At 37.9% G+C, this 10,024-nt stretch overlaps 1 protein-coding gene across 1 annotated transcript in view; it reads left to right on the top strand.

The window, feature by feature from the left end:
- Positions 1–2,606: 2,606 nt before the first annotated feature.
- The window catches only part of LOC121389463, a 74,060-nt gene continuing 66,642 nt past the window's right edge, over positions 2,607–10,024 (top strand). Inside the window, exon 1 of the mRNA XM_041521100.1 lies at positions 2,607–2,772. The gene's annotated coding sequence lies outside the window, so the exon portion shown is untranslated. The remainder of the gene's footprint in view (positions 2,773–10,024) is intronic.

The raw sequence follows: 10,024 nt of genomic DNA, 5'->3' as shown, positions 1-10,024 counted from the left end.
TGAGGTTAACAAATTACAACTGAAAAATAACTCCCATGGCATGAGGCCTACAAGTACAAGATGTCAACGAAATAAAGACACCACTAGAGAACACTGATTAATTAATCTTCGGCTATTGTTTGTCAAACATTTGGTAATTCTGACTTGTAGTCAACAGAATAAACCTTAACGTTAACAAATTACAACTGAAAAATAACTCCCATGGCATGAGGCCTATAATTACAAGATGTCAACGAAATAGACACCACTAGAGCACACTGATTAATTAATCTTCACCTATTGTTTGTCAAACATTTGGTAATTCTAACTCAGTCAACAGAGGAAACCTGCTACATTTTTCCTAATTCATGCAGCAAGGGATCTTTTATATGCACTTTCCCAGACATAGAAAGGCACATACCATGGCCTTTGGGACCATTCAGATATTACGTAACGCTCAAGGGGATTCAAACATTATGTAGCGTTACAGGGTGGGTGTATTTAACAGCATTATGAAACACATTTTTTTTCCTTACTAACATCTCTTTTTTTCATACACGCTCTATCACAGCGACGATGTTTAACATAGGTAGTTATAGCTAGGGCTATATACACACAATAAAGATTATCAATCAAATTGAAATGTGTATACATCTGTGCTTTCCCAAATCGTGCCCAGTGGTAAAGCGTTCACTCTATGCGCGGTCGGTCTGGGATTGATCCCTGTTGGTGGGCCCATTGGGCTATTTCTTGTTCCAGCCAGTGCACCATGACTGGCATATCAAAGGCTGTGATATGTACTACCCTGTCTGTGGGATGGTGCATATAAAAGATCCCTTGCTGCTAATCGAAAAGAGTAGCCCATTAAGTGGTGACAGTGGGTTTTCTCTCTCAATATATGTGTGGTCCTTAACCATATGTCTGACACCATATAACTGTAAATAAAATGTGTTGAGTGTGTCATTAAATAAACCATTTCTTTCTTTCCCAAATCGCAGAACAGTACGTTAAAATTATATTATCCCATTGCTCGACTTACTTGGAGGGGACGGGTCTCCAAGCATTACGTAATGTATTGGGGATATATGGTGTGTGGTCTAGTGTTATGGAGTGTTACAGAGGGGGAGGGAGGGTTTCTAATTTTGTGTGAAATAGCATATTATGTAATGTTTGAACGGCCCCTTTGACCAGTTTTGGTGCACTGTTTGGAATGAGAAAAAAACAATTAGTTGAACACAGGGTTGGTAATTATATTCATGATCAATTCAAATGTTTAAAAACTTAAAGTTTGTTTTGTACACATCATCGGCTACTGCATGTCAAACACTTGGTAATGTTTGACATATATAAACCTCAGGGCTTCTAGATTATGATAGCCCCACTCCCATGGCTTGTGATTTTTTTTGGTCAAATGTTGTAGTTAAGTATTTTGTAAATATGAACATCCTGCCCCAAACCCATCCCCCCAGTGTTAGTGTTTCTAAGTTCTATCTCCCTCTATAGGTGACATATCCAATTATTACTATTATTTAGTAAAATTGTATTAACTTTCAGTAAAGTAGGGCTAGTGAATTTTAATCGTGGCTAGTACAAAAATTTAATCACTGATCCCATGGCTAGTGGATTTTATAGAAATTCTAGAAACCCTGAACCTGCTACATTTTTCCATTAATAGCAAGGGATCTTTTATGTGCACTTTACCATACAGGACAGCACATACCATGGTCTTTGATATACCAGTCATGATGCACTGGTTGGGACCGGGAAAAAACAAAATATGAGAATGAGTCCACTAAGGTGATTTGATTCTTCTACTAAGCACCTAAGACAAGCGTTCTACTGACTGTAACATACAACAGTACATTTGGATTTTAAAATAATACAGAAACACTTTTAATTATTATGATACTGACAGAGAAGTTTACAACAAAAAAACACCAATATGATACCATTAATCAGTAACCTACAGTAGCAACACAGGGAAATTAAACATGCCAACCCAAAATTAAAAATAAAATAAAATATAGGTGATGTCCTCACTTTAATTAATTAATGTTGTACAATACTGTGATTTGATTGTTTTCTTGGTTTTGTTCTTGTTTTGTTTTTTCTAACTCATTATTTTAGACTACTAGCCTTGCATTGGTACTGCCCTAGCCGGATAATCATAATAGTTTACACACCGCTACAAATAAAACCGTACTGACAATATTTTTAAAATCTTGGCTATGAAAAAAGATTTCCTTGGCTAGCAGACACATCATGGCGACTAATTACTCAGAGTAATTAGAAAGACACGTCTGCCGTCGGCCAAGCCGAGGAAGTCGAACCATGTAACAAACTTGCCTCCTAAGAAGTCATGCCGTCTTGCGATTCATCTTTGCCGCCGATTACACAAATGTAAACACTGTCATGTCCACCGCTTTTCTTCTTTTTGACACATCATAGGTTCGACACAGATAGTTGACAAAAAGAGACGCCTATAAGTAACAGTAACTGGTGAAAGGGTATTATATTGTGCTAATTAATTATTCAAAAATTAATTAGAGGAATGGGTTGCGCATGCTTTGGTTTCGCAGCTAAAATAGGAAGTGGAATTATGGGAAAAAAATGGCAGCGCTCTAGAGTAAATAACGGAGTGGCCGGTAAAACGGAATTTTACTAAAAAGTAGCATTATTCCTGTTCTACGCGTCTCATCTGTGATGTGTCATTTGAACACCGTTATCGTTAAACTACCGTCTGTTACACTGACTGCTAATTTTACTGACAGTGTAGTAATTGATTGAAAAAAGGTAAAAATAGTTGGTTCTCAAAATCTCGTTAAAACTAAAAATTGATTCTTGAACATTTTATGTTTCTCAGTCATACATTTGTTAAAATATTATGTGTTAGTGGCGGTAGGACTTTCCTTTGGCACTGGGTTAGGGTTAGTGACAGTGCCAAAGGAAAGTCCTTCCTTACAAACAAATAATAGTCGTCCCACATGGAACGCCTTTTTTCATGTTATGGTGGCATTTACTACAAGTTATTTATTTCTGAGCCTGTTGTTTCTAAATTGGACACAAAAATTGTATTTTTTTGTTATTTCCAAAATATTTTTACTTTTCTTCTCATGTCAAACAAAACTGAAATTATATACGAAAAAAACATTTTGTACATGGCATGCTGGATGATGGGACGGACTATAAAGTAAACAATTAGCTTTTAACAAGATGTGGCACCATTAGTTTGGTTTTATATACAATAAATACTGTACTCTGTCACACATTATGAACTGCAGTTTTATCTAAAATTGTTCATGTGAAAACTGAATCTGATGTTTCATCTCACATATCACTATTATTAGTTGTCAATTTGAGAAGAATTGCCGACATACAAGAATTTACAAATATGTTACATCAGGGTTCACACTGTCAGTAGCCATTGGCTAATTGAAGAAAAAAAGGCTAATAAAATTTGCAAGTGGCTAAAATTTGGCTAAGCCATTTTCCATCTTCTGATGTAAACAAATGGTTACATAATATATCAGACACCTCAAAAATAGTAATACCAAATATTCAGTTAGCGATCTCGCGACCCATAACACAAAATGGTGTCATCCAGAATACAGTGTAATGATGTTTGCAGAGTTTAATCATTAGTTATTAATTTTAACGGCATGTGTTCAGCATGTATGAAAGTAATGATATGTAGGCTGTTCTTCTAACTTTGTAAAGTATTTGAACCAAAATAATACAAACTGACTGACAATGCGTGTCAAGTTCAGTACTCATGTATGCTAGTTCAGGGCCGAATAACAAGTAGGCTATCGCAAGCTGTCATGCTTCAGTCACCGGAAACCGCATGTGTCGAGTCATCGTTGCGGATTACACAATACAATTACTCTCACATAAATCTTGATGTAAATTTGTAAAAAAGCCAATAGTTGTTTCCATCAATGAATACTTAACTGCAGTTTTATATACTCTTCAAAAGAAGAAACGCAAAACCACATTGTCGTAACATTTGGAGAATTGATTTAATTATTGAATGGTGAGTCCGATAATTACCAAATGTTGCAGGATTGTTCACAATTCACTCTAGTCCATTGTGAGTAAGTGATAGGACACACCACCAAGGTCAAGGTCATCTGGAGTCAATACCGGGTGTGGCCTCCGCGTGTGTTGACAACTGCCTGGCACCGCCTGCCCATTGAAGCAACCAGAGTACGGATGACGTCCCGGGGGATGGTGGCCCACTCGGCCTGCAAGGCTGCTGCCAGCTCGGGCAGGGTCTGGGGCTGTGGTTGTCGCTGTCGGAGGCGTCGGTCCAACTCGTCCCATAGATGCTCAATTGGGTTCAAATCTGGTGATATCGATGGCCAAGGAAGGACATTAATGTTGTTGTTCTGTAGGAAAGCCGTTGTGAGACGTGCTGTGTGAGGCCTGGCGTTGTCATGTTGGAACACTGCGTTGGCGTTGGCCATAACTGGAACGATGTGTGGCCGGAGGATCTGGTCAATGTAGCCCTGTGCATTCAGGTTGCCCTGCACGTGGACCAGGTCAGTTCTGCCAGTGTGTGAGATGGCTGCCCACACCATGACACTACCCCCGCCGAATCTGTCCACTTCCTGCACGCAGTTTGCCGCATAACGTTCACCACGACGCCTATACACGCGACATCTTCCATCATGACGTCGGAGCAGAAATCGGGACTCGTCACTGAACCACACCTGTCTCCATCACAGTTGAGGCCATTGTCGATGAATCTGGCACCACTGCAGTCGGAGTCGACGGTGTTGTGGTGTTAAGATGACACCTCGAACTGGACGTCTGGCACGAATTCCTACCTCACGTAGGCGGTTCCGTACGGTCTGGTCGGATATCCTGCGCAAACCTGGTATTGCTGCGGCTGTGGAGGTGGCAGTAGTCAATCGTTCCCGAAGGTGGCATACCCGGATGTAGCGGTCCTGCCCGGGGGTAGTGACCCGTGGTCGACCGGATCTAGGGAGGTCACGTGTTGATCCATGTTGCTGGTAACGGTCCCACAGTCTGGAGATGGTGCTTGGGGACACATGGAATGCCCTGGCAACGGCCGTTCTGGATTCGTCTGCGTCTAGTCGGCCGATGGCATTGTTTCTCTGCGGTTCACTGAGACGTGGCATGTCCTGGATTGTCAACTGTCGGCCAGATACAGAGGCCAGGCAAGCGAACACCCTGCACTTTTATACTGTCGGTGTTCATGTTGCACGTGCAGACAACGCACATGCAGTGGTGACATGGTTTGCACGTGGCTGCGTTTTTACGAATATTCACATTTTGGAACTTTATTGTACAGTAGCTGCGTTTTATCGAATGTAACAATGGGAATGTGTTTGGGACATGCAATGAACTTATATTCACAAAGCATGAACCGGTAGGAAACATAAAATCGGAGTTATAACCCATTTGTACCCTTTTGCGTTTCTTTTTTTGAAGAGTATATATTTCCTGTCTTTGTTAATTTCGCACCCATGGTTGAGAACACATGCAGATTGCGATCGCGAGAAATGAACATGCAGTATTTGTACAAATTGCGGTTAAGTGTAAATTGAATAAAATTAGTTTATCATACTCATGTCATTTGCTTAATAAAATATATTTGTAAGACAGTGAAGTGACCTCACAAAAGTTAGCTGAATTTTATAAATGTATTTATACCGTAAATTTCAATTTTATTATCGTTTTATAAAAAACAACAGATATAAATGGAATAGTTGTAATAGCATGTAAAGTCAGTCTTAGCTTAGGTATTTTACAAACTGAAATCAACAACAAACATTTTTAAACAGGACGCTGAAATCAACAACAGCAACAATATGGTACAAATTACAAAATTGTTGGGATGGGGAATTGATGTGTTACTTTTTTTCTTCTTTTTTCTTTTTTGAAGCAAACCAACATAAAGAATGCTATTTTAAAGAAATAATGAGCTCTATTTGGAAAAAAAAGTATCAGCTCATGAATGTCTATTTGGGAAAAAAAGAAGAAATGAAAGAAAAAACAACACCCTCCATAAACATCCACCTACCCCCCATATATTTGTACGTTTTTTATTTATTTAATGCCATAGGCATTAGAATTAGATGTTGGTGGGGGCACTGGCCTCCAACTCTGAAAATAGTATACCCCCCGCCCCCAACCCCACTGAAAAAGAAAAGTAATATATTAACTGCCCCTACCCCCATTGGCATTGCTGTCTTTGATTTTGAACATGGAAGACAGTTTTGTCATTCTGGTTTATTTCAGTTTGTACATAATTAGCTGAATAAGATGCATTTTTATATTCATACAGGTACATTCATACTCTATACAGTACTGTGCAAGACAACTTTTGCTAAAACATTTTCATTATGGCTAAAAAAATAAAAAATCCCATTTGACAAATGTTTTGGCTACAGGTATTTGTAATCTAGGGTGAGCCCTGTTACATGTGAAAAGCTATTTGTAAGTACACTATGTAACAAAAGTATAAATACAATGTAATATACTCTTCAAAAAATGTAGGGGAACCTGAAATATTAATGTTAATATCAACTATTAGACCGAACATACGTTTTGACCACAGACATCCTAGTAAAGAACGTTCAGGTCTGTTTATCAACACACTGAAACACATTCCATAGTTTGCATATGCATCACACAGTTGCCCCGAACACGTGCGTGGGGTGTCATTTTCGATTTTGACCATTTCCAGGATGGTTGATTAATCACTGTGGAACATTATTTCTGTCAATCTTTTTCATTATTTCTGTCAATATTTTTCATTCTGTTGATCATACAGTTGTTATTGTTTTGTTTTTAGTCATTTTTATTGTTTGAATTTGCGATTTACTGATAAAAAGCATCAACTTTCAAATTTCACTTCTGACCCCAATGGTCCTTCCAGATCTTTGGTGGTCATAAAACCTTCTGTAGTACTGAACTACCAGTTGTAATATTTGCCCAAATAATTCACTGGTATACCATATACCTTACAATTTTGGCAATAGTAAATTCTTATTAGAGTTCCCCTACTTTTTTTTGAAGAGTATATTTTGCAACTATACTACAATAGCAAAATGTCTATGATATAGTCGAGACTCCTTTATTTACATAAAGATCATAGTCATTTCGTACCACACTGGCTAGTAATTTTTTCGTACCATGGTCATTTCGTACCATTATGAAAAATCATTTTGTACCCAGATCAAACCTTGTTGGCCCAAACATGATTATATATTTATTATAATTTAAAAATAAATAAATAATATATAAATAAACAAACAAAAGGTCAACTGATATTGTCTTTAAAAAAAGTACAATATACATGCATGACTCAATATGGTAAGTAAAATATGGCCTATTTTTTTTTTTTTAAAGTAGCAGACCGAAAAATATGTCCTGCTAAGAATGAATATGTCCTGCTGGAAATAGGACAGCACAGGATTAGGGGAGGGTTTGAAATGGTGTGTGAAAAATGAGAACCTCTGATATGTATTTTAGAGCAGTTGGACCAGCCTCGGTGGTGTCGTGGTTAGGCCATCGGTCTACAGGCTGGTAGGCACTGGGTTCGGATCCCAGTCGTGGCATGGGAATTTTAATCCAGATAACGACTCCAAACCCTGAGTGAGTGCTCCGCAAGGCTCAATGGGTAGGTGTAAACCACTTGCACCGACCAGTGATCCATAACTGTTTCAACAAAGGCCATGGTTTGTGCTATCCTGCCTGTGGGAAGCGCAAATAAAAGATCCCTTGCTGCTACTCGGAAAGAGTAGCCCATGTAGTGGCGACAGCGGGTTTCCTCTCAAAATCTGTGTGGTCCTTAACCATATGTCTGACGCCATATAATCGTCAATAAAAATGTGTTGAGTGTGTCGTTAAATAAAACATTTCTTTCTTTAGAGCAGTTTGCAGTTAAAATACAGTCAAACTTTGATAACTCGATCTTGAAGGGGATGAGGAAATAGTTTGAGTTTTAATGAGTTCGAAATTAATATATATGAGAGTTAAAATTTGAAACTTCATTGCAGCTGGATGATTTTGCTTAATATTGTAAGAAGCGTATTTTAAATTATTTTAATTATTTTAAATAAGAAAAATCATTAAAAAGCATTAATTATAAAAAATGACCAGCGCTAACAATTATTACAAGTATTCTTTGAAGTTAACCAGACTGTGTCTGTAATTATGTATTTTGTAGCGGGTACCACGTAGCAAGGCTTTCCGCTATGTACGGACACCAACAACCAACCACCGGATTATTTCGTTCCACTTTGCCAGTGGTCTACTATTCTGTAATTATCACCTTAATCCTCAACAACCCAGACCACCTGAGACGGGCGCATTTTGTCTAAATGACCTGATTGACAATTCATTCTTTAAAATACTATTGACAACAGTTTGATCAATCCACACGCTTCGAGTTTTGGAGGTGCATAATCTATTAAATCTTTATAGCGGAACCAAAGAATTAGTTATAGAGATCAAGTTTATTGAGTGTTAGACGTTATTACTAGTTTGTATAGCAATTTGGCTGGAACCATCGATTCAGGTTGAGAGATCGAAGGTGGAGTTATCGAAGTTTGACTGTATGATCAACTATGAGCCAAATAACAGATTTACGAGATAACTATACATAATTTGTAATTCTGTCTAAAATGACATGTGATTGGGAGTGGTGGTTTACCTGCTAGGTCTAAAACAAATGGACTGAGTATCACCATTCATTTTGAACATAAGTTTGACTCTGTTAAATATACCAACGGCCATGGTATGTGTTAACCTATCCATGAGATGGTGCATATATAAAAGATCCACATCGTTGTATCACAATCATGCTGATACTTTATTGTCCCATCACAATCACGCTGATACTTTATCGTTACATCACAATCACGCTGATACTTTATCATCCCATCACAATCACGCTGATACTTTATCGCTACATCACAATCACGCTGATACTTTATCATCCCATCACAATCACGCTGATACTTTATCGCTACATCACAATCACGCTGATACTTTATCGTCACATCACAATCACGCTGATACTTTATCGTCACATCACAATCACGATGATACTTTATCGTTACATCACAATCACGCTGATACTTTATCGTTCCATGACAATCACACAGATACTTATCATTGCATCACAATCACACATATACTTATCGTTTCATCACAATCACACAGATACTTATCGTTGCATCACAATCACACAGATACTTATCGTTGCATCACAATCACACAGATACTTATCATTGCATCACAATCATGCTGATATTTTATCCTCATCACAATCACGCTGATACTTTATCATTGCATCACAATCACACAGATACTTATCATTGCATCACAATCACACAGATACTTATCGTTGCATCACAATAAAACAGATACTTATCGTTGCATCACAATCACACAGATACTTATTGCTTCAGTCACACAGATACTTATCATTGCATCACAGTCACACAGACACTTATCATTGCATCACAGTCACACAGATACTTATCATTGCATCACAATCACACAGATACTTATCATTGCATCACAATCACACAGATACTTATCATTGCATCACAATTACACAGCTACTTATCATTGCATCACAATCACACAGATACTTATCATTGCATCACAAGTACACAGGTACTTATCATTGCATCACAATCACACAGATACTTATCATTGCATCACAATTACACAGATACTTATCATTGCATCACAATCACGCTGATACTTTCATTGCATCACAATCGTGCTGATACTTTATCCTCTCATCACAATCAAGCTGATACTTTATCATTGCATCACAATCATGCTGATACTTTATCATTGCATCACAATCACGCTGATACTTTATCGTTGCATCACAATCACACAGATACTTATCGTTGCATAACAATCACACAGATACTTATTGTTGCATCACAATCACACAGATACTTATTGTTGCATCACAATCACACAGATACTTATTGTTGCATCACAATCACACAGATACTTATTGTTGCATCACAATCACACATATACTTAT

The sequence above is a fragment of the Gigantopelta aegis genome, chromosome 14, assembly GCF_016097555.1.
Source record: "Gigantopelta aegis isolate Gae_Host chromosome 14, Gae_host_genome, whole genome shotgun sequence".
NCBI lineage: Eukaryota > Metazoa > Mollusca > Gastropoda > Neomphalida > Peltospiridae > Gigantopelta > Gigantopelta aegis.
Note: the sequence above shows the minus strand (reverse complement) of the source record. Positions and strands in the feature narration are given on the sequence as shown.